The sequence below is a fragment of the Hemicordylus capensis genome, chromosome 4 (assembly GCF_027244095.1).
Source record: "Hemicordylus capensis ecotype Gifberg chromosome 4, rHemCap1.1.pri, whole genome shotgun sequence".
Classification (NCBI taxonomy): domain Eukaryota; kingdom Metazoa; phylum Chordata; class Lepidosauria; order Squamata; family Cordylidae; genus Hemicordylus; species Hemicordylus capensis.
In genome coordinates, this window is record NC_069660.1 from 21,279,646 (window position 1) to 21,301,802 (window position 22,157).

Sequence of the window (22,157 nt, forward strand, 5' to 3'; positions counted from 1 at the left end):
CCAACCTTGCTATGCCCCTGGTAAGGATATGTGCACTCTTGGTATGTCCGTCCCCTTTTTAATCACATGGGCTGGCTTGAGGGAGACAAGTATTGTCTGAAATGGCCCAACATGTGAATAACTATAGCCTCACTCAGACATTAGAAAATCACCCCACTGTAGTCATCTACAGTGCATCAATCAGCAGTGTGCTCCACCACTCATGATTACAGTGGGACTTGTCTGAAGCGGGAAGAGCCCAATGTGTGATAGATTGTGAGCCCTTTGGGGACAGGGATCCATCTTATTTATTTATTAATTCTCTATGTAAACCGCTTTGGAAACTTTTGTTGAAAAGCAGTATATAAATATTCGTTGTTTTTGTTGTTGTTGATAGTGAGCTCTTCCAGATCAATCCAGTCTTGCAATCATGGGAGTGACCACCATCATGCTTTGGGCTTTTCCCTCTTCAGACAAGCCCCATTGTGAGCGTGAGCAGTGGGGCGTGCTGCTGATTGATGCAGGGGTGGGGTGGGACCTCCCCCCCCCCTCATCCCACTGTACAGGGCCGCAGCGGAGTGATTTTATAATGTCTGAATTAGGCTGAGCTAGATGGACCAGGGATCTGAGTTGGTATAAAGCATCTTCCTAGGTTGCTATGTGCAAAGAAACACAGGCTTGCTTTCCTAGAGTGTAAGAGCTGTTCTTGCGGTAGCAAGCACCAATTATCCCTTTTGCTAAGCAGAGTTTGTTTTGGTTTACATTTGGATGGGGCTACATGTGAGAAATGGAGAACACTTGGGTACTATCAAACTGAGCAAAGAGGTACCTTTTTGAAGTGGTGATTCTCTTCATTTAGCAGTGGGAAGTAACTGGCCCTATCCATCCCCAGCACATCATCCCTCCAGAGGCTGTTGCTGGTGTCTATCTTGTCTTTCTTATTTAGATTGTGAGTCCTTTGAGGACAGGGAGTCATTTTATTTATTATATCTATATAAAACACTTTGGGTACTTTTGTTGAAAAGCAGTTTATATATATCTGTTGTATTTGTTGCAAACATCAGAACTCTAAAACTTCTCTGGTGAAGCTGGTTGCAATATCAACACACAATGTCAGATTTCTCATTTTGGGCGTCACAAAATATACCTTCCTTGCCCAAACAGGGTCCTTTTGTGAAAAGGGGCCAGTTGGATTGTAAGGTTAAACTGCCTGGCCCTGAAGGGCCATAAGGAAGATTTAGACTTAACATTGCATGATTATAATCATTTTGTTTCTGCAGCTACACTAGTTAGTTTCTGCTTAAGCATGCCGTTTGCTTCTTGTCCACATGCAATACTAATTGACCTGTTGATATGTGCACACAGATCTATACTTGTGTGCACTGTAAACAATTGTGCATTCAACTAATATGTGAATAGGGCTTATGTCTCCCTTATTTCTACTACTCATTTGAAGCTGAAACAGTCAAATGTTAGTTTCAATCACTGTTGCATTGAACATGTTTCATTTTCTCCTCACATTTTTCATTAGTATTATCCAATCAGTTACTGAGGGAATAAAATCCTTGGAAGCAAAAAAAATCCCAATAGATACAGAGAAAGAGAGAGTGGGCAGTAAGAGAGAGAAAGGGAGGGGGGAGAGAAATTTTAAGATGACATATCCTGTATTTGTTTCTAATGGGTTCTCACCTGGAGGTGCCTTTCAAATTTTGGGTGAGGGAGGTAAATGAGAATTTTCACAGTAAAATTCAGTCAGTCAGTCAAACTTTACTGTGGCATCTGACCAATCCAGAAAAAGCCAACATTAATAAGATAGATATTGTCATCATTCAGTTAAAGTAGACATTGTTGGACTCATTACGTTATTAGTCTACACTATTAAACTTGATACATAGCCATACCACAACTGAAAATTAATTTCAGCTATAACTAGATAACTTTACTGGCTTTACTTTAAATCTAATTCTGTTTGGCCACCACATAAGAAACAGCTTGACCGTGATCGGCTAACAACTAATGTAAATAAAATGAATCAAAAAATGTCTGTAATAGAGTTAAGTAACCTAGACCAATCAGCTTGTTAAAAGGGACAATATAACAATATATGCTCAAGGGAGTCCACTACCCGATCGTAGAATCCAAGCGAAAGAGCTGTGGTATGGAAGGACAAGGCAATAGTGTGGAATCAAAAATAATAATAGTTTAATGACATAGATATTATGTACAGGGAGACAAGTGCAGACTGCTTTTCTGTGCTCTTGCTGCTGGCTGTTTGTTAGCCCCTCCTCTACTCCACGACTGGAATACATGCAACTAAAGCCTCATTCAAAAGCTGGCCTGGATCAAGGAATGGATTAGTCAAAAACAGCATTTTGATCTTCACAAGGACAGTGTCACTCTAGGTATGAAATATTCTTTTATTTTCCCTCTAACACCTCTGAGGGAAGAGCATCCAAGCGGGCTAATGTAAGCATCCTTCTGTATTTAGGGATTGTAATAGAGTTAAAGTAGCTAGATAGGCCTTCTCCGAACCAGGAACTCACATACAGATGTTTTAATGGGAGTCTACTTAGTTTCTCCTGGTGCTGGATATCTAACATTTTCTGACTGAACATTGATCTTGCACTCTCATAACCCATCCCTAATAAATACCCCAGAGTAAGGCCAATGAATTTGATTTTCTGTTCAATTAGCAGTTCCCAACCTGATTGGAAATTGCCCTCAAAAATCAGGGGCGGTGGGGGGAAGCCCTATATGGTATATATTACATTTCAGCCAAAATTTAATAATCATGATCCAGGACTTTGTCTCAACAGCAAAAGTCAAAGGTGTACTCTTTGGTACACTGAAGATTAAATTGTATTTTTAAAGTATATTTTCAGAATATTGAAAGTACATTTTAGAGTACATTTTCAGAATTTGCTGTTGGTACTGTTTAGTCTTTGCAACAATGGCAATGTTCAAATAACCCCCTCCCCCCAGCATTTTTAAGCAGAGACATATGTCTCAGCTGGTTAAAGACCCATTTAATTGTATTTTGCATTCACTGGAACTAGTGATGGAGACAAATTTTGTAAATGGGCATGTATGAGAATGATTTCCCCCAGTCTGGAAATCCCCAAGCCATTACAAGCCAAAACAAGCCTAGCCCCACTCTGAAATTTGCCTCTTAATGCCTCAGTGCCAGCTATTCCATCCAGCTTCTGCCCCTGTCCCTATTTTGCTTCTTGTGTTCCTAAGCTGTACCTGCACTGCCAAGGTGAGCAATCAGTTTTATCCATTCTGACTGATGCACCAGGAGGAATTAAAACTACAGTACCCAGAATTCCTATTGGCAACAGAGGATCTGAGCATCCTCAGAATGCTTTGTGGCAGATAGGTACAAATATAGGGAGCACTGTAACTATGTCTACCCCTGCTGCTATTTCCCGTCCCACCACCACCCCATTAGCTTGGTCAATGTGAAAAAGTGTGAGGAATGAAAGAAACTGGTAGACAAGAGAACTGGAGGTAGTGGGCAGGGGCGTATCTAGTGTAGGGCAGGCAGGACACGTGCCCCGGGCGCCACTTGAAGGGGGGCGCAATTTTTTAAACTTTTAAAAAATGGCCGCCAAAAACAAAATGGCCACTGTGCATTCTTAAAGGGCCTCTGTGAGGTCCTAGTCCATGCCAGGCCTTGCAGAAGCCATTTGAGCATGCGTGGTGGCCTCCCCCCCCCAGCAGCCATTTAAATTTTTTTTTAAAGGCCACTGCACATGGTCAAATGGTCCCTGCGAGGCCCTAGAGGCCAGCGGGGGGAGGGGGAACCTTTGAAGACCCCCCCACGGCCTTTAGGAAGCCCTCTGAAGGGGCTACAGGTATAAATAAATAAATAAATAAATAAATTTAATATAATATGTCACTGTACACATATTTAGTTTGGCACTATGTACAGAGAATCAGGGATTGTGAATACTGACCTGAAGCTTATGAGCTAGGATTGTATTCATTTGCTCTTACTTTGCTTCTTGTGATAAGTGGGTTAAATGTGATGTCTTAATAATATGGCTATTAATGGTGAATTTGTCTTTGAATCAGTGTGAAATCCTTAGTATTAAGGCCCACTGGGAGTTTCTTGCTCTCTTTCTCTCATTTTAACTGTCTTTCTGAAAGACTAGAATATATTCCAAGCAGTGACACAGTTTACTCTGCATATCCTTTAATTATTTTCAGAGTATCTGGGAAAAGCCAAATTCTCCATTTATTTTTAAAACTGATGTAATAGTGATGCTACAATGCACAGTAGAGAATTAGACAGGCACTTCTGTTTAGTTTTCCAACTATACCTCCACATAGTATTTGGGTATTTCATGAGCCCCAGCATGCTGAAATTTGTAGTTTTCCAGCATTTTTTGGTCTGGCTATGTCCACTGCTAAATAGTTTTTGAAATATTAAAAGATTAACGAGCTTGAGTTGTATTTTTCAGGTGATATTATGGTAAAGTTATCTGAAAGATGGGTGTCAGATGTTTGGACAGGGGGCGCAACTTCAGTGCTTGCCCTAGGCGCTATTTTCCCTAGATACTCCTCTGGTAGTGGAGGAGCAGTCCTGAACTCTGAAAAATTCTCAGAAAATGCTCATAAAGCCCTGGAAAGATCCAGCCTGTTGTGAACTGGCATATCATGCAGAACCTGTGAGTTAACCAGAGATACTTATGCTTCCCATATGGTTTTAAATGGTCATGCTGGGGGTTGCCCTAATGCTCTTCTGTTCCTTTGCTGAATGGCATCCTTCTCCAACTTGTATATCACCTCTGATCTAAAATGCTTGGGTCTGCCAATTTTACTTCCAGTCAGGCAAGATTTGTTGTGAGAAAACAGGGAAGAGATGCAGGTGGCTTAAATAAAGTATTTCAAAGAGCAAAGTACACAAGATAAGAACAAATAGGGAAGAAATAGAATGTGGAGAATTCCTAACAGTCCTGAGGGAATCGAAGGGTGTAGAAATGCATCATGGAACTCTGGGGGTGTTCATATATGAATAAACCAGCTTTAAAAGATCATTCCAGTGACAGCAGCTGCTGAGCTGAATTTAAATTACCATCTACAACCAAAGGGGAGCTTTTCAGTCTTAGAAGGTGGACACTGTTTGTTCCAATCTTTTATATAACTTTCCAAGAAATCACAGCAAGAAGAGTTAGATTTTAAATTATTTCTTTTATTTAAATAAAAAGCACACATCACTTTGGCACTCCAGTTGCTGTTTGTTTGTTTGTTGCATTTATAGATCGCCCCACCCAAAGGCTCGAGGCTGTGCACAAGAAGTTTAAAAAGACATAAAAACAAACACCATTAAAAACACACTGCTTAACTGCTGTTGAACTACAACTGCCATCATCCTTGGCCACAAATGATGGGAGTTGTAGTTCAACAACAACTGGATTACTAAGGTTCTTGTGGTAGCAAGAATGACTTGTACCCTTAGCTAAGCAGGGTCCACCCTGGTTGCATATGCAAGGGAGACTAGAAGTGTGAGCACTGTAAGATAAATTCTCCCTAGGGGGTGGAGCTGCTCTGGGAAGAGCATCTAGGGTAAAAGTTCTCTCCTTGGCAGTATCTCCAAGATAGGGCTGAGAGACACTCCTGCCTGCAACTTCGGAGAAGCCGCTGCCAGTCTGTGTAGACAATACTGAACAAGATGGACCTATGGTCTGACTCAGTATATGGCAGTTTCTTATGTTCCTATGTTAGTCTACTGACTGGCAGTGGCTCTCCAGGATGGCAGGGACACCAGTGTTCCCTCTAACAGAGATTCCCAGATGTTGTTGAATACAACTCCCATAATCCCCAAGCAAAAGCCAATGCAGCTGGGGATTCTGGGAGTTGTAGTCAACAAGATCTGGGGGTCCCTGTTAGAGAGAACACTGGATAGGACCCGAGACCTTCTGCATCCATAGCTGCATTTCACTGAGCAGAGGCGTATCTAGGGAAAATAGCACCTAGGGCAAGTACTGAAATTGCGCCCCCTGTCCAAACATCTGACACCCATCTTTCAGATAACTTTACCAAAATATCAGCTGAAAAATACAAGTCAAGCTCATTAATCTTTTAAAAAGATTTAGCAGTGGACATAGCCAGACCAAAAAATGCTGGAAAACTACAAATTTCAGTATGCTGGGGCTCATGAAATACCCAAATACTATGTGGAGGTATACTTAGAAAACTAAACAGAAGTGCCTGTCTAATTCTCTACTGTGCATTGTAGCATCACTATTACATAAGTTTTAAAAATAAATGGAGAATTTGACTTTTCCCAGATACTCTGAAAATAATTAACAGATATGCAGAGTAAACTGTGTCACTGCTTGGAATATAGTCTAGTATTTCAGAAAGACAGTTAAAATGAGAGAAAGAGCAAGAAACTAGCAGTGGGCCTTAATACTAAGATTTCACACTGATTAAAAAACAAACTCACCATTAATAGTCATATTATTAAGACATCACATTTAACTCATTTATCACAAGAAGCAAAATAAGAGCAAATGAATACAATTCTAGCTCAAAAGCTTCAGCTCAGTATTCACAAGCCCTGATTCTCTGTACATAGTGCCAAACCAAATATGTGTAGTTACTTATATTATTATTATTTTTTAAAAAATATCTGTAGCCCCTTCGGGGGGCTTCCTAAAGGCCGTGGGGGGGGGGGTCTGCAAAGGTTTCCCCTCCCCCCACTGGCCTATAGGGCCTCACAGGGACCATTTGAGCATGTGCGGTGGCCATTTTTAAAAATAATTCTTTTTTAAAAAAATGGCCGCTGAAAACAAAATGGCCACCGTGCATGCTCAAATGCCTCTGTGAGGCCTGGCATGACCTAGGGCCTCACAGAGGCCATTTGAGCATGTGCGGTGGCCATTTTGTTTTCGGTGGCCATTTTTTAAATTTGAAAAAATGGCACCCCTCTTCAAGTGGCGCCCAGGGCACGTGCCCTGCCTGCCTCACCCTAAATATGCCCCTGTCACTGAGCAATGGTCCTTCTCTAAATATAGGTACATAGGATGCTGCCATATATACCTTATAGTCAGACCCTTGGTCCATCTTGCTCAGTATTAGCGGTGTTGACCGTCAACAGCTCTCTAGAGTTTCAGAGGCTACCTGGAAATGGCATGGATGGAACCTGGGGCCTTCTGCATGCCAAGCATTTGCTCTACCGCTGAGCTACAGTCCCTTCCTCCTTATACCTGCACAGTATGTTTAGTACACTTGAAGACTCCTACCAGGAGAACTGGTATGGGAGGAAACCTGGTCTTGTAGTAGCAAGCATGAATTGTCCCCTTTGCTAAGCAGGGTCTGCCCTGGTTTGCATTTGAATGTGAGACTAAGAGGTCATCCACACAATCAAAAACTGTGTTCTACCTGGGTTTGTGTGTGCCCTCATGTTTTGGTTGTGTGGAAACAAGGTGTGGGAAAACCTGGGTAGCTTTTCCTCCTACCTTGCTTCCACACAATCACTTCTACCCAGGCTTTCCCCCTTCCTTGCTTCCACACAACTCAAAATTGGGAGCGCACACAGCTCCCAAACCCAGGTAGAACACATGTTTGAGGCTATTCACATGTGCGGAGGAAGCCGGGCTAAGGGAGCCCAGCCCGGTTTCCCCCGCACATGTGAACTGCTGAACCCACGCACATGTGAACTGCACATGTGAACCCCACCCAGCTCCTGGCAGCTAGCCCACCTAATTCCCCCCCCCCATTAAATGAGGTTCGTGGAGCGAGCGCTCCACAAACCCCGTTTTTTCGGATCGTGAGTCACTACGGTGTTGCTCTGCGCCACGGCAACTCATGAGGAGACCCCTAACCAGGAGGCTAAAACTAGCCTCCTGGCATGGGGGTTTCCCCAGAATGACCCGCACACTTGCGAGGGACATGTGGAGACTTCTGGGGGCCAGGGGGCCCTCAATCCCCACTGCCCCTACTGGCTCCGTGGCGGAGCTGGTAACCATGTGGGCAGCCAATTCGGCTGCCCAGGGCAGGCTAGCTGCTTGTGTGCGGGGAGAGAGGGCTTGACTAATTCTCCCCACCAAACCCCATCCGGCTCTCCACACCGGTCATGTGGAGAGCCTCACTGATTGTGTGAATGACTTCCACATGTGTGAGTGTAACCCCTGCTCTTTAAGGGTTAAAACATTAAATGATATAGGCTTGTCCAGTAGAGGGCTGCCAGGTGAATAAAGTAAAGTGTGCCGTCAAGTCGATTTAGACTCCTGGAGCCCACAGAGCCCTGTGGTTTTCCTTGGTACAGGGACTACCATATATGGTTTTTTTTTAAAAGGCACAATCCTCAGAGGATCCAGAGGCCTGCAGAAGAAGATCCCTGCCTAGAGAACTCCTGTGGGCTGGTTGTTTGCTAAGCCTATATTTATTACTTTCAGACTTCAAGAAGAGGGGCCCGCAACAACAAACTTTATCTCAGCGCCACAGCCAAGAAAGAACTCCCAAACAAGCCAACACCACCACCAAAAAGAAAAACCTCAGTTTGGACACCTGAGTCTGAGCAAGTCCTCTGTAACCCTTTTTTATTTTGCATATTCTTTTGTTTGTGTTAAGAAAGAAAATTTAAAGTGCAAATTCATCATTTGATTGTTGTTATGATTGTATCCATTTATATGGAAAGCTAAAGAAATCCCACAAGACAGGATTACACAGCCAATTGTAAAATAACCCATACATGGTGTAAAGTAAGTGTTATATGAACACTGTGAGATATTCCCCTCAGGGGATGGAGCCGCTCTGGGAAGAGCATCTCCATGCTTGTATGCAGAAGGTTCCAAGTTCCCTCCCTGGCTGCATCTCCAAGATAGGGCTGAGAGAGCTTCCTGCCTGCAACCTTGGCGAAGCTGCTGCCAGTCTGTGTAGACAATACTGAGCTGGATGGACCTATGGTCTGACTCAGTATATGGCAGCTTCCAATGTTCCTATGCTGATGAACTAGCACTGCTGTCATGGCTAGAACATCAGCAGACCCTTGTAGGCACCCAAAGACTTAGGCTGCTAGTTATTCCAGCCTCTCTTGAGAGAAAGCCAGTCCACATCCCTTCCCACGCCATCAGTGCCTTCTGAAATGGTGAGGGAAAGAAGCAAAGCTACATGAGGCACTTAACTCCAGAGGCTGATTCATTTCTGATTCATAAAAAACAAACAGATAGCAAAACATATGTCTAAGCAGAGCAGCATTTACACTGTGGGAACATGGAGATGTAATAACACACTTTAACAAGGTCAAACAACATTAGCCCCTTGATTTGTCATTATTAGTGTCACTAATTCTAGTGTCATGAACATTGGTGAAAATATATGGCAAATAAAAAGGGAGGAAAAAGAAAAGTATCCAACTGCCGTTATAAGAAAACGTCCATCTGTCTTTCCAGAAGAGAAAACAGCCTTGGCAAGAATGACTGCAGATCTGCAGGGAGATATATATATACATATATGGGTTGTTTTGTTTGTTTTTAATCCCCCCCCCCACTTCTTTTTTATTCATTAAAAGCTGGTTATGGTTTGAAAATGGACTTGAGAATAAATGACCCCTCATTAGAGCTCCACTTATCTGCTCCCATTTGTCTTCCACTAGGACACATCAGAGAACTGGCAATTACAGTGATGTGATGATGCTCCTATTAATGTCAAGAACAAATTCTCCTATTGGCTTTAATGTAGGAAAGTGTTAGGCCTCTGTTTTAAGAGGAATGGGAGGCAGGGATTCTGGGGGTGGGGGCTCAAAGGAGAAGGGGATTGTTGTGACTGGCTGTGAGAAATTAGATTGAGACTATCTATGTCCCACAAGGCAGTAGAGGCCTAACCATTTTGAGGGCAACCTGAGAGTTGGTGCTGATGGCCATCAAGTCTGACTCGTGAGGTGCCAGTCCTGTGGACAGGATTGATTAACTCAGCACCAGCACTTACATGTGCGGGAGGAACGGAGCCGGGAGGTGAACCTTCTCACAATGACCCCAAGATAGCTCTTCTGGAGCTTTCGCAGATGGGCAGCTTTATGGCTTTACAGTGGCAGAAAGTACCTAAAGATAAGCCAGTCGGAGCACTGCACAAAAGTGCTGCTTTTGTAGGACGCATATAATGTGCAGTAACTGCAAATCATCAGGAGCAATGCTGGAAAATGCCATTGACAGCACTTTCTGTCGCCATCTTGGCGTCACTGTAAATGGGGCCCTCAGATGAACTCCCTCCCTGCCAGTCTAAGTGTAGCGAAGCTGCATTCAGTCGCCATTTAGAAAAGCACCTGGTTAGTCACCACCATTTCAGACTCCATACCGTGTCTGTGAACTTGAGATTTTTTGCCCCGATAACAATTTTCACGTAGTTACTGTTGGACGTGAAGGACTATACGCTGTCTCTTGTCTCAATGACACAGGAGGGCAGACTAGTGAATCAGAGGGCTAGAGGGTCAAGACATTGGTCATCCCTTCTCTACTACTCTGACACTATCCCTTTGATATGTAGATTGCTAATCTCAGGGACTTCCTGCCTGCCTGCCTGCCACTTCCTCTTCCCTTCTCTTCCCTTCCTTCCTCCTTGCAACATGCAAGCTCCTCTCTCCCTGCACCATGTGTGCAGAGATGTAGAATCCATCTGCATCCAGCTAGATAGATAGACAAGAGAGCCTATCTCCTCACTTTCCTATCTAGAATTGAGTTCTCTAATAAATACTCCTTATATTGATTTGAAACTATGAACTGGCTCCAAGTTATTTTTGTGCAGTTTTAAGATTTGTAACAGCCCTCCTCTGCAACAGCCCTGGAGCTGCCTTTTAGGTGTGCAGCTGCCCCTGTGGCTTCCTAATGCCAAAGTTAGACTGTACAGAATGTTAGCCATTGAATCTTATTTCCATTTTGTTGCCCATTCGCCAAGTTTGGAAATAATGTTTTGGGGCTCTTGATATACTACTCTGGATTTTCACCACCTTGAATAATTTGGAGGTTTTCCAGATGGGGATCTTTACTGTGCGAGGAAGCAGTGTAAGTTCGGATGATTTAGAACGAAAAAAATATAAAGTGAACATAAACATAATAAGCATACATCGGAGTAAATCTGGGGCAGGCACCTCACTATTTTTTTATTGCAATTGATATCAATTTGTTATAGTTTTCCAAACCTTGGCTTGTTCATACAGCAGGCTTCTCTTCATTCATCCCATCAATTTCTGGCAAATACAGTTGCAGAGGGGGTGCCTCGTCTCCTTATTCCTATTGGTGCATTCACCTGTGCCCAAGTAGACAAGAAGTGAGTATGTGTGCATGTTCCGATTCTGTTACTTTTCCAAATTTTTTATTTTTAGAAATATTTTTTTCTCCCAGCCCTCTTGCACAAGTACTTCTGCCAGGAGCACAATCCAATGTTCTATTGTCATTAAGCACTGCTTCAACTTTGAGGCTCTCGTTGGGAGGGAGAGGGAAGAACAGGCACTAGGTTCTGCACATGCAAACTTCCCACAGACTTCCCCACTTCTTGTGTGCGTGTGCTCTTGCACACTCCCAGTGTTGCAAAAGGAAGAAATCAATTCAGAAATCCTTTTGAAGTTGCACAAAAGCAGTTGCACAAGAGCACTCAGCATTTAATTTCAAGTAAATTGATCCACCCCTTTATTTTTAATATTTTTTTTAAAATAACTAAGCTGAAATCACACTAACCAGAGAATCACAGTAAAAAATAACTTCATGTCCAAGAATCACTGAATTTTTTAAAAATCTTTAAAAATCAGTACCTAGACTGATATCCTTGAAATTAAAAATACAGTGTCCGGCCATCCTCCACTACCTATGTGTCAGTTTTCAGAGCTTGCTGCCCAGCCATTACCACACTGTGATTTTTTTCTCTTTTCCCTAAATACTTTTTGGTTTTAAAAGGTGTTCTTGTGCAACTGTGCTACTTCAAAAGGATTTCTGTATTGTTTTACTCACTTTGCAATAGCATGAGTGCACAAGGACACCTTTTTAAACCAAAAAGTCTATGGGGAAAAGAGAAAAAATTCAGTGAGCAGTAATGGCTGGGCAGAGAGCTCTGAAATTTAGCACACAGGTAGTGGAGGATGGCAGAATTTGGTATCTTTAATTTAAAGTTAATCCGTCCATCCCTAGCAGCACGGGGAGGAAGCTGCAGCAGCCAAGAAGAGGAAGCAGGAAGTTCCCTCCCTCACAGCAGATTGTCTGTTTTCTTCCCTAATAGTTTCCTTCTGGGCTGGCTGGACACTGTGAGCTGTCTTTTACCAGCCATGGGCTGTTTTCTATTTTGGGGGTGGTGCTGGCTGCTGCTAGATTTGAGTAGCTCATATCACTCTGCGGCTGTTACCTGTGCATAGACCCATTGGAAACAGTGGGCTTACTCATGTGTAACATTCACTGTATGGCTTTTGCAACCAGCATCCTTCCTTGCCCCACCCCTCCCACATCCCGGATGGTATGGGCACATCGACCAAGGAAGAGGTCCCTTCTAAGGGAGCATTTCCCTCTTCCTCAGCCTGAAATCCTCCTTCCCTGAGACCTTCATTCTCCAGAAGAGGAGCTGTCAGCCTGGGAGTGGGATGCCTCTATCACATCCCTGAAGATCTCACCCACACACCACTCTGCCTCCCTGAGTTTCTCCAGGTCAGCCACCTTGGCTTTGAGGGAACAAACCTGTTCTCTGAGAGCCAGGAGTTCCTTGCACTGAGCACACACCCATGACAGCTACACCACTGACAGTGTGTGAGAGCAGCAGGGGAATATCTTCTTTATATTTATTTCTCTAAGACATAACTGTGGCTAATCTCATGTGTGGCAGCTCTCGCGAAAGTTCGGAGAGCTGCTAGATTGCCATGGGAAGGGCAAGAGAAAAAAATATGGCAGCGGTGGTGGCAGCCAAAGAAGGCGGAGGCGGGTGGGCGCCCAGCCGCAACTGGGCAAACAGGTGAGCGGCCCCAACCAGCAGGCGGTCGGTTGGAGCAGCAGGTGGCCTGACAGGCAGGCAGAACGGCAGGTGGCCCAACAGGCGGCCGGCCGAAGCGGCCGTGACCATCAGGCAGGCCCGGCAGCCGAAGCAGCTGCGAACGGCAGGCCGGAGCAGCCACTAACAGCAGGCGGGCGGGAGGGAGTGGCAGCGAATGGCAGGTGGGCCTGGCAGAGAAGTGGATGGCCAGGACCAGCAGTTGGCTGGCCAGCCGGCAGCCAGGAAACGGCAGTGGCAGGCGGCACAAAATAAGATGGGGGCAGGTGGGCGGGGAAGAAAAAGAAGGAGGAGAAGGAAGAGGAGGCGGCTGTGGGGGGGGGAGGAAACGGGTGGGGGAAGAATGCGGCAGGGGTGGAGGGAGAAAGCAGTGATGAACTAGGGATGCAGATGCTCTGCTCCGGATCAGCCAGTATATGTAATGCCAGCAGGGGAGGGGGTGCTTCCCAGTCTATTGCAGAGAACTGAAGAACTGTTGGCTCCCATAGAAACCAATTCTGGCCTGTGAGGACTGTAGGGGCGGCCTTTCTCCCACTTTCCCAGGAGCATTAGAATACTTATATGCCCTGAGAGGAAGGCAAGAAAGGAGGCCGCCTTCTGTTCTTGTCCTTTCTTGAAGACAAGCAAGCGAGCTTTTGCCCTCGGCTCCTGGAAACACCCACAGCCTGAGACATTTTATTAATCTTATGTAATTTCTTTGTTTTAGTATTTTAAACCACTTTGGATGCCTTTGTCAAGGCAGAAAGGCGATATAAAAATGGAGCAAACAAGCAAATAAATACAACACAGCAAAAATGGGACACTGCCGTTTCCAACACTCTCCCGAAGTGCAACTTTTTAAAAACGTACTTATATATGTATTAAGGACCAATCATCATGAATCCATGAAAAAAGCTGTTGGCTGTATGATTGACACTTTGCTGTTACTGTGTTAAAGTCACTGTAAATCCCTCCACTGTGTGAACTCCCCCCTATCCTATGCATAGCGAAGCAGAAGTAAATCGCTGTTTGGGAAACCTCCAGCTGTCATCTGAAAACTTGGACACCTCCCTGCCCACCTCTAAATTCACATAATTTATAAACATGTTGTTGGGGGGCTTGCCAGGCCCAGCGTGAAGGACTCACTTGTTCCTGGGTTGGCCTTGGCAGCAGCAGGATCCCCTTATTCCTCCGGCCTAGCTGCAGAACCGTGAGCCGTAGGGCTTGATGAACCCGGTGTGTGTTGCTGATGCCCAGGTGTGAGCAACTGTGCCACTGGACAGCATCGGGCCTCCAGGCAGCTCCATGGCAGGCTCAAGAGCCAATGGGCTGAGCCTGCAGGCGGGGCCAATGGAACTGGTATTGGTGGAACTGGAAGTACTTGTGTGGGCGGGACTTCTAGGGGCGGAGCTATGAAGGCGGTTTCTCCAGGCACACAGGTTGAGGCCCTCTGGAGAGAGGCTCAACAAGGAGTTCACCTGGCTGGGGGAGGAACATGGGTGCCACAAACTCCCTCCCCAAAAGACTCTGAGGCCTCCAGAGAAAGAAACAGAAATGGAGCCTGCACAAAAAGGGGTCCCACAAGGGTCAAGATCCTGGGGCACCTACACAAGTTAAAAAGTACTGGTCCTAATACAGAACCTTGGGGAACACAAAATAAATATATGAATCAGGTCATTGGTCCATCTAACCCAGAATTGTCTACATTGTCTGGTAGCAGCATTCCAGGTTTTTAAACAGGAGTCTTTCCCAACTCTGCCTGCAGATGTCAGAGTCACATCGGTGACTCCAGAGGGGGGACAAGGATGTCCCCTCAAACAACTAGTCTGCCCCCTTCATTGCTGGACCCTTAAAGAAAAAGCACATTTCTCATTCTAAGTTTCATAGTGCTTTGTTTGTTTTCCAATTTATATACCACTTTTCATTAAAATAATCTCAAAGCAGTTTACAATATAATTAAAACAATGCATAATTAAAATACAAAGGTACCGATGTTCTTAAAGCAGATTACAATGTAGTTAAAACAATATATAAATAAAATACAAAAGTACAGGTAATTATTATTTTTTATTTACTCGATTTCGATACTGCCCTTCCAAAAATGGCTCAGGGCGGTTTACACAGAGAAATAATAAATAAATAAGGTGGACCCCTGTCCCCAAAGGGCTCACAATCTAAAAAGAAACATAATCTTGGCTTTTTATCCAGGCCTTTACATGATTTTTTTATTGCTGCTTCTCTGTGTTTTTATCCATGTATAGTTTTGTTGTGTTTGTATAATATATATTTTAAATCAGAGTTGTTTTTATATTTTTAGCTTAATACTTTTAACTGTCATTTTAATTATATGTGTTTTAACTTTTGTAAACTGCCTTGGGATTGTTTTTAATGAAAAGTGGTATATAAATCTAACAATAAAGAAAGAAAAATAAAGACAGACACCAGCAACAGTCACTAGAGGTACTGTGCTGTGAGTGGATAGGGCCAGTTATTCTCCTCCTGCTAAATAAAGAGAATCACCACATTAAAAGGTGCCTCTTTGCCAAGTTAGCAGGGTTAATATAAATATAAAAATAAAATCACTATTTAAAAATTTAAACATATTTTTTAAAAATAATAATATATAAAACATCAGCAGCAGTAAAAACAATACTTTCATTCAACAATCTGGGTGAAGAGCCACATCTTTACTTTTTTCCTAAATACTGTCAAGGAGACTGAGAAGCGGATGTCAGCTGGGAGAGCATTCCAAAGCCTGGGGGCAATGACTGAGAAGGCCCTGTCCCGCATGCTCAATAACCAAGCCTCTCTCATCGTCAGCACATGGAGCATAGCCCCCTCCAATGATCTTGTCAAGTGGGCAGAAACCCTTGGGAGCAAGCGATATCCAGGGCCCAAACCCTTAAGGGCTTTAAAGTCAAAACCAGCACCTTGAACTGGACCTGGATATCGCTTGCCCGTGGTAGCCCGTGAAATTGGTAGCCCGTGAAGCTCTTTCAGAATGGGTATAATATGATCCTAGGGCAGCTCCAGATTATTATGCAACATTTGCTGGCAGGGAATGAATATTTTCATATCTGCATCAACTTAAGACCTATCTGAGGAACAGTATGGTTGACAGCTATACTCACAAAATAAAACAGACTCTCCCAAACCCTCAACCTTTAATTTGTTTAAACCATTTTTGCAGAATTTAATAATAATTGGCAGATTTACTTCTGTAGATCATTGCATATATGTTTTGCGTCAGTTTGCCTCAAGTAACTGTTGCGGAAACAAATACATCACTACTGTGTTCTGTCTGCCTAATTTGGACATCAAAAATGTTTGTGTAGGAACTCTAGGCTGCTTAAAGCTCTGTTGTCCTTATTGGATTTGTTTGGTTAATACTTGTAACATAAAAAATAATTTATATATCCCCTAAATTAACTTCATCAAAATCAATAATATTTATTCCAGAGAAAATATGTTCAAGATGAGAGTTTCAATGTTCAATATTCTATTACTTCACTTTCAGGAATCTAACATGTGAGACACACTTTGCTCACTCCTGAACTTTGCCCCTTCTGTTTTCCTGATGCCACCACTGGTCAGGGATTGAATTCGAGACAGACCCTCTCTGAAGCTAGAGGCTTCACACTGCAATGCCAGCAACACAAAAACCTGCTCATCTCTCCCTCTTAAAATATAATGGCAAGATTTTCACACAACAGGTGGTATCGGTGTGCAGATAGCCATCAGGCAGGGTGAGAGTGAGAGCTGGACTTTAATATAACCAAGGCCCGTATGATTGCAAAGCTTTACAGAAAACTAGCTGCACTGTTCATTCAAGTCTCCAGGATGCCTGAATGACCCTAACAGACTGCCTGATGTACTAGAAAAGAGGTAGGTTGGAGAGGGAGAATACAGGGACAATCTTGTTAATATTCTATGAAAGACAGTATCAATTGGGGCACTTAAGATCCACAAAGACTATCTGCACTGCATAAGCATTTGCAGGAAATTGATCTTCTTCCCTGACTTCTTGTGCATTTGTGATTCTATATCAATTTTTTTTTAAAGGATGGAAGATAAATTACAGCTCATAGGCCCTATAAAGAACTTGTAATTATTCATTAAACCTGTGTGTTGAACCTTGTGTTCTTTCTTCTCCAGACTGGATTTAGGCTTTTTCCTACTTAAACTCTCTGACTGTATTACCGGGGCAGTTTGTAGACACCATCTGCATCCCCTCCTGTTTTCTCAGATAAGATTTCACCTTTGGATGTCTGACTAGAGTCCAACCGGCTGTCTGGATACGCTTGGTACTTCTGGCTCCATGCCTAGTGAAATCAAAGAGAGCTGTTGGGGAGATCTCAGACTGAAATCTAGGATTCAAACAGATTCAGATGATTTGGGGGAGAAGGGGAGCATTGTGCATCAGGTTTCTTGATTGATTCTGGAATGGAGAGTGGAATTTGTTTTATTTGTCATCATGTGTGAGATTTTGTAAGTCTGCTAAGATACTACTAAAGAGGAAAGGAGAAGAAGATGGAATGAAAGATACTAGAGAGCATCTCTAAGGATGTCTGGAAGAAGGTTGGACATGGATCCAAACCACTTCACGGTCCCAGCATGCCAGACCAGGGGGTTTCCCAGATGGCAGGCTTAATCATGGAAATACGCAACAAATCATTAGTCACATAAAAGCCACAGCCTGAAGCCAAAATGATGGTGATTCTGGGGGGCGTTTGCATAGGGCTGCTTTTGATGTGGTGCCCCCTTTGTTCCTTTCTGATTTCCCCTGTGGACCATTTATACCACTTGCTCCTGTGTCTTTCTCTGGCCAATGGCTTTCTAGAGTAGGTGGGATGCCGCACCTCCTTCACCCACCCACCCCACTATGCATGCTAACAACCTGGATGGCTTTAAGAGGGGTTTGGATAACTTCATGGAGGAGAGGTCTATCATCGGCTACTAGTCAGAGGGCTATATAGGCCACCTCCAGCCTCCAAGGCAGGATGCCTCTGAGTACCAGTTGCAGGGGAGGAACAGCAGGGGAGAGGGCATGCCCTCAACTCCTGCCTGTAGGCTTCCAGTGGCATCTGGTGGGCCACTGTGTGAAACAGGATGCTGGACTAGATGGGCCTTGGGCCTGATCTAGCAGGGCTCTTCTCATGTTCTTATGCATGGTGTGTACTTCTAAAAACTTTTGTTTCAATGAATATTTTTTTTAAGATAATAATATTTGTTTAAAGTTATTTTTAGGGGGTCTTCTGCAAGATCACCCATCTGGCGGCCTCCCCACCTCACCCGTCCTTCTGACCAGAAAGCAGCTGCAGAGAAGGCGGGGAGAGCAAATCAAGCCAGCTTGGTGGGAAGAAAAGCACAGAGGTGGGCTTCTTTCTTTCTCTTTCATTTTATTTTTTCCCTGGTGGTCAATGATCTTGTGGAAGACTACCAACTCAGCAAAGACGGTGGCCTTGCTGGTGTTCTGCAAGATCACCCAGCATTTTTTTTTTAATGCAAAAAAAAATGTCACCATTCTATCACTATGGCCCCACCATAAATCTCAGAAGAAACATGGGGGTACTTCTACATATCCCAATAAGCCACTGTGGAAAGTAGAACTTTTTTGTACTGGGATAATTGGGGCTAAGCTCTGATGCACAACCCAAATCATGTATGGAGTGTTCCTCAATACATCACATGGTCTTCAAGGTAAATCCATCACCCCAATGTGTGAATGCACACCCACCACGCCTGGGGAACTTTGAAGTAAATTTGCCATCTGGGAAATCCCCAGGCTTGTATGAAGCATGGTTCATACAAGGTTTGTATGGTGAAGTGCAAACCAAGAGCAAGTGTGGGGAGCGGGAGGGTGGAGAGAAGTGGAAAAAGAAAACATGGTTGACACAACTTCATATTCTACAGTAATGCAAATATGCATGTATATGCAATTGAAATAATATCACATCCCCCCTGTTTAGTAGTGCCTCCAATTCCCTCCCCATCCACTGTTGCATCCCTTGTGTCAATATCTAGATTGTAAGCCTCTTGGGACTTACCGTGTTCTATCCTCCAGTTCTTTGCGAAGTGCATGTACATGAGCGGCACTATGTAAACAAATCATAACCATCAGTGTGTTGTGACACAATTCCTTTCTCCAAAGAACTCAGGGTGGTGTTCATGCTTGAAATGGAGGCTCTCTCTGTCCAAATACTTCATAGCTAAACCCAGAAACCCACTACTACCTTTGCTCACTCTAAAGATGATCCAGAAATTAGGGGAAGGGGTTTACTGAGCCATAGAGACAGAGCCTCCATAGCCAGTCAACAGCACTGGTAAAAGAGAAAGGGCAAGAATATGAGGCTTTTAAACACTGGCACCTTGTAGCTACAATGCCTGGAGAAAAGCGCTAGGAAAAAAATGGGTAAAATTAATTAAAGCAACATTCCCACTCAAATTCTTGGACATTTCATATCCAGGATGGCACTTTTTCTACATCTTGGACAGTACGTCTGATTCCTGGACCCTCCGGGCCAGACCGGAACAAGTGACAATGGCAGGTGTTATGCTAATTGATTGTCTCTTGGCCTCAATAATCCTCCTCACCAGGAGGTTTCACAGACAGGGGTTTTAATTTGAATCCACTCCAGATGGAGTGTGCAAGTCCATATATTAGTTTTGTTTACCTGCAGGCTATCAGGGATGAGTACACACCCAACTCTACTTTCCCCCAAATTACTGTTAAGGATTACTGCACATTCTTGCTTGGTCCGAATTATGTCTGGGGTGGGGGGGATCCTTTATTTGCAGCAGCCTTTTTTTTTTTTTTTTTTTTAAAGCGGAGCTTTCTGGTATTCCCTGGCGCTTCTCCCAAGATGTGTGGAGTGGCCATTGGCAGTAATTCGGCTTTTTTCAAAAGACAAAGAAGGGGAGTTTGACAGCTCTGTTGTCTGCTCTGAGTGATTTGCAATTGCAAGCGCTGGGGGTGGGGTGGGGGTGGGGGACACAGAGTTCAGTTCAGGTGCCAGCTATCATTACTTCCCATCTCCCAAGCACTGAGCAAAATGCCATCTGAATCCAACTGAAAGCCAAGCAAGGGGGCTGGATGCGGGGTGGAACAGCCCCCTCCCTCCTCAGAGGATTCACTGCTGCCACCAGGCCACCACGGAGCAAGGGGAAGAGGGGAGGAGCATGCAAGATGTCACTAGGCAGTCAGTATGTGATCACTGGCTGGGGGGAGGAGGCGGGTCGAGTTGGAGACACTAGGGAAAACGCAAGTTTTCTGCAAAAGATTCAGTGGGGGAGCAGCTGCTTCTTCCCACTAAAGTCTCTGAGCTCTAAATAATAGATCTTTGTCCAGTCAGGATACACGCTTCTCAGCTCACAAGCATAAAGTTCCTTCATGAAGCCTCCTCCTCCTCTCCGCAGCCTCATTCTGCTTCCCTTGCAATAGCACAGATAGAGAGAGGCAGAAAGAGAGAAAGCTGCACAAAAGCTTCAGTGCATTTCGGCAACCCCTTCTCTCCATGACAAGCCACCTGGGATGACTTCTTCTTAACCCTCCGGTGCCCGCTCTTCTGTCAAGAAGGTGCTGTGGTTCATTCCCACAGGGGGGTAGCTCAGAAGAAGCAGCAGCAGCAATGAACAGGTATCTAGCTAAGTGTCACGTGGTCTGCCATTCCCCACTCTCGAGGGACACATTCCCCTCCAGAGTTTCGCTCTGCACACACTCCCTCTTGCTCCCTCTGTCAAACTAACAACAACAAAAAGGTCTCTCGCCTGTGACTGGTTGGAGACAAAAACCCTGAGCAAGCTGTAGGAACACACACGGGGAAAAGCTCGCAGGGATTGCAGAGAGGAATTGGCCCCATGTGGACTGTCCCATTTAATCTCTGAATTAAACATTTTGCGAATCTGCTGCAAAGCAGATTAGCTCTTCAGATACCCTGGGGCATGAAGGCATGTGTGAACAACTCCCAGGAGGCTTTTCAGACAGTTGGGTTTACCTCAAGGCTTTACTGCAATAATAATGGACATAATGGATACTCCAATGCAAAAAGAGGATTTTTTTTTTTACCCCAGGCATAAATCGAGCTAGGTTCCAATACGGAGGGGGAAACCCGAATCATGTGTGAAGTGCTCTCTGATATATCTCACAGACTTCAGCGTGAATCTGGCTAAATATGTGAACGCACAGCCACACTCCCAAGTAAAGTTGCAGTAAAGTCACTGTCTGAAAAAGTGCCTGCATAATCTGAGCATTAATAGGTTGCCTCTGACCAGGTCTTTGTGCAGCTCTGCTGGCCAGCTTTAGAATATTTATTTATTTATTTATTTATTTATTTATTTATTTTTACATTTCTATACCGCCTTTCATTAAAAGAAAACCCCAAGGCGGTTTACAAAAATTAAAACATACAATAAAAAGCAGTAAAAACATCAAGCTAAAAACAAGCATAAAAACAAGACAACAGATATCATGTTATTCCCTGATCTCACTCAGATGTAGATTAAGATTTCTATTTGCAAATGCACTTAGCCCTGCGTATGGCTCATGGCATGCATGAGGTAATTTGACTCTCCTTCTGAGTCACCATTTTGTATATGGTTCTGCTCTCCTGCCAGTATTTTGCACCTGGATCCAACTGGAGGGCCTCAGATTCTAGTAAACATTAAAGTAGATCCTGCAAGCCTGAAGTCCAACCACTTCTGGCCTAGAATGTCTCCCTGATCAGGGGAAAGGAGTACATGAAGCAATATACTCAGTGACCACTGAGTTATTATTTTATATCATTGCATCACTTCTGCAGGAGAAGGGCAATATCTGTGGCAAATACATATATAATGTAAGCACCCTCAATTATGTGAAATATCTATTGCTGGACGGCGTTGGTGTTTTGTTTTGTTTTTTAACCCCACTGTATTTGCTTAGGTTTGCTGTTTCCCCAGCTTTCTCCCACCTTTTGCATCAGCTGCGATTTGGCATCGTTGGCAGTTTCTGCCCAGATAAGAGGGTCACGTCTAAGCTAGTCAGCAGACTGTCTGAATCACAATTTCAGCCCTCAAAAGGATGGTATTTCTAGGTCACGGCTAAATATACCAAGCGTAGGGGTGAGGATGGCAAAGAGCCTTTTCAAAACTGCCCACATGATGCCGGTCCTGAGTCTTTGGAGAGAATAATGATTCTCTTCCTCTCTCTTTTTAAAGCAGAGTCAAATGGATATGCCAAATGCCCTTGT

General features: G+C 44.0%; 1 long non-coding RNA gene across 6 annotated transcripts in view; it reads right to left on the reverse strand.

Moving 5' to 3' along the window:
• LOC128323329 (uncharacterized) overlaps nt 1-22,157 on the reverse strand; it is a 130,291-nt gene that overhangs the window by 83,866 nt on the left and 24,268 nt on the right. For 2 of the 6 annotated variants that reach the window (XR_008306211.1, XR_008306210.1), the window contains exons 1-2: nt 14,077-14,767; nt 11,126-11,232 (exon numbers count right to left, since the gene is read on the reverse strand). This is a non-coding gene — a long non-coding RNA (uncharacterized LOC128323329). Of the gene's footprint in view, nt 1-11,125; nt 11,233-14,076; nt 14,786-17,188; nt 17,253-22,157 lie in introns of those variants that run through there. The other 4 variants (XR_008306208.1, XR_008306207.1, XR_008306206.1 and 1 more) reach the window with 4 other exon arrangements.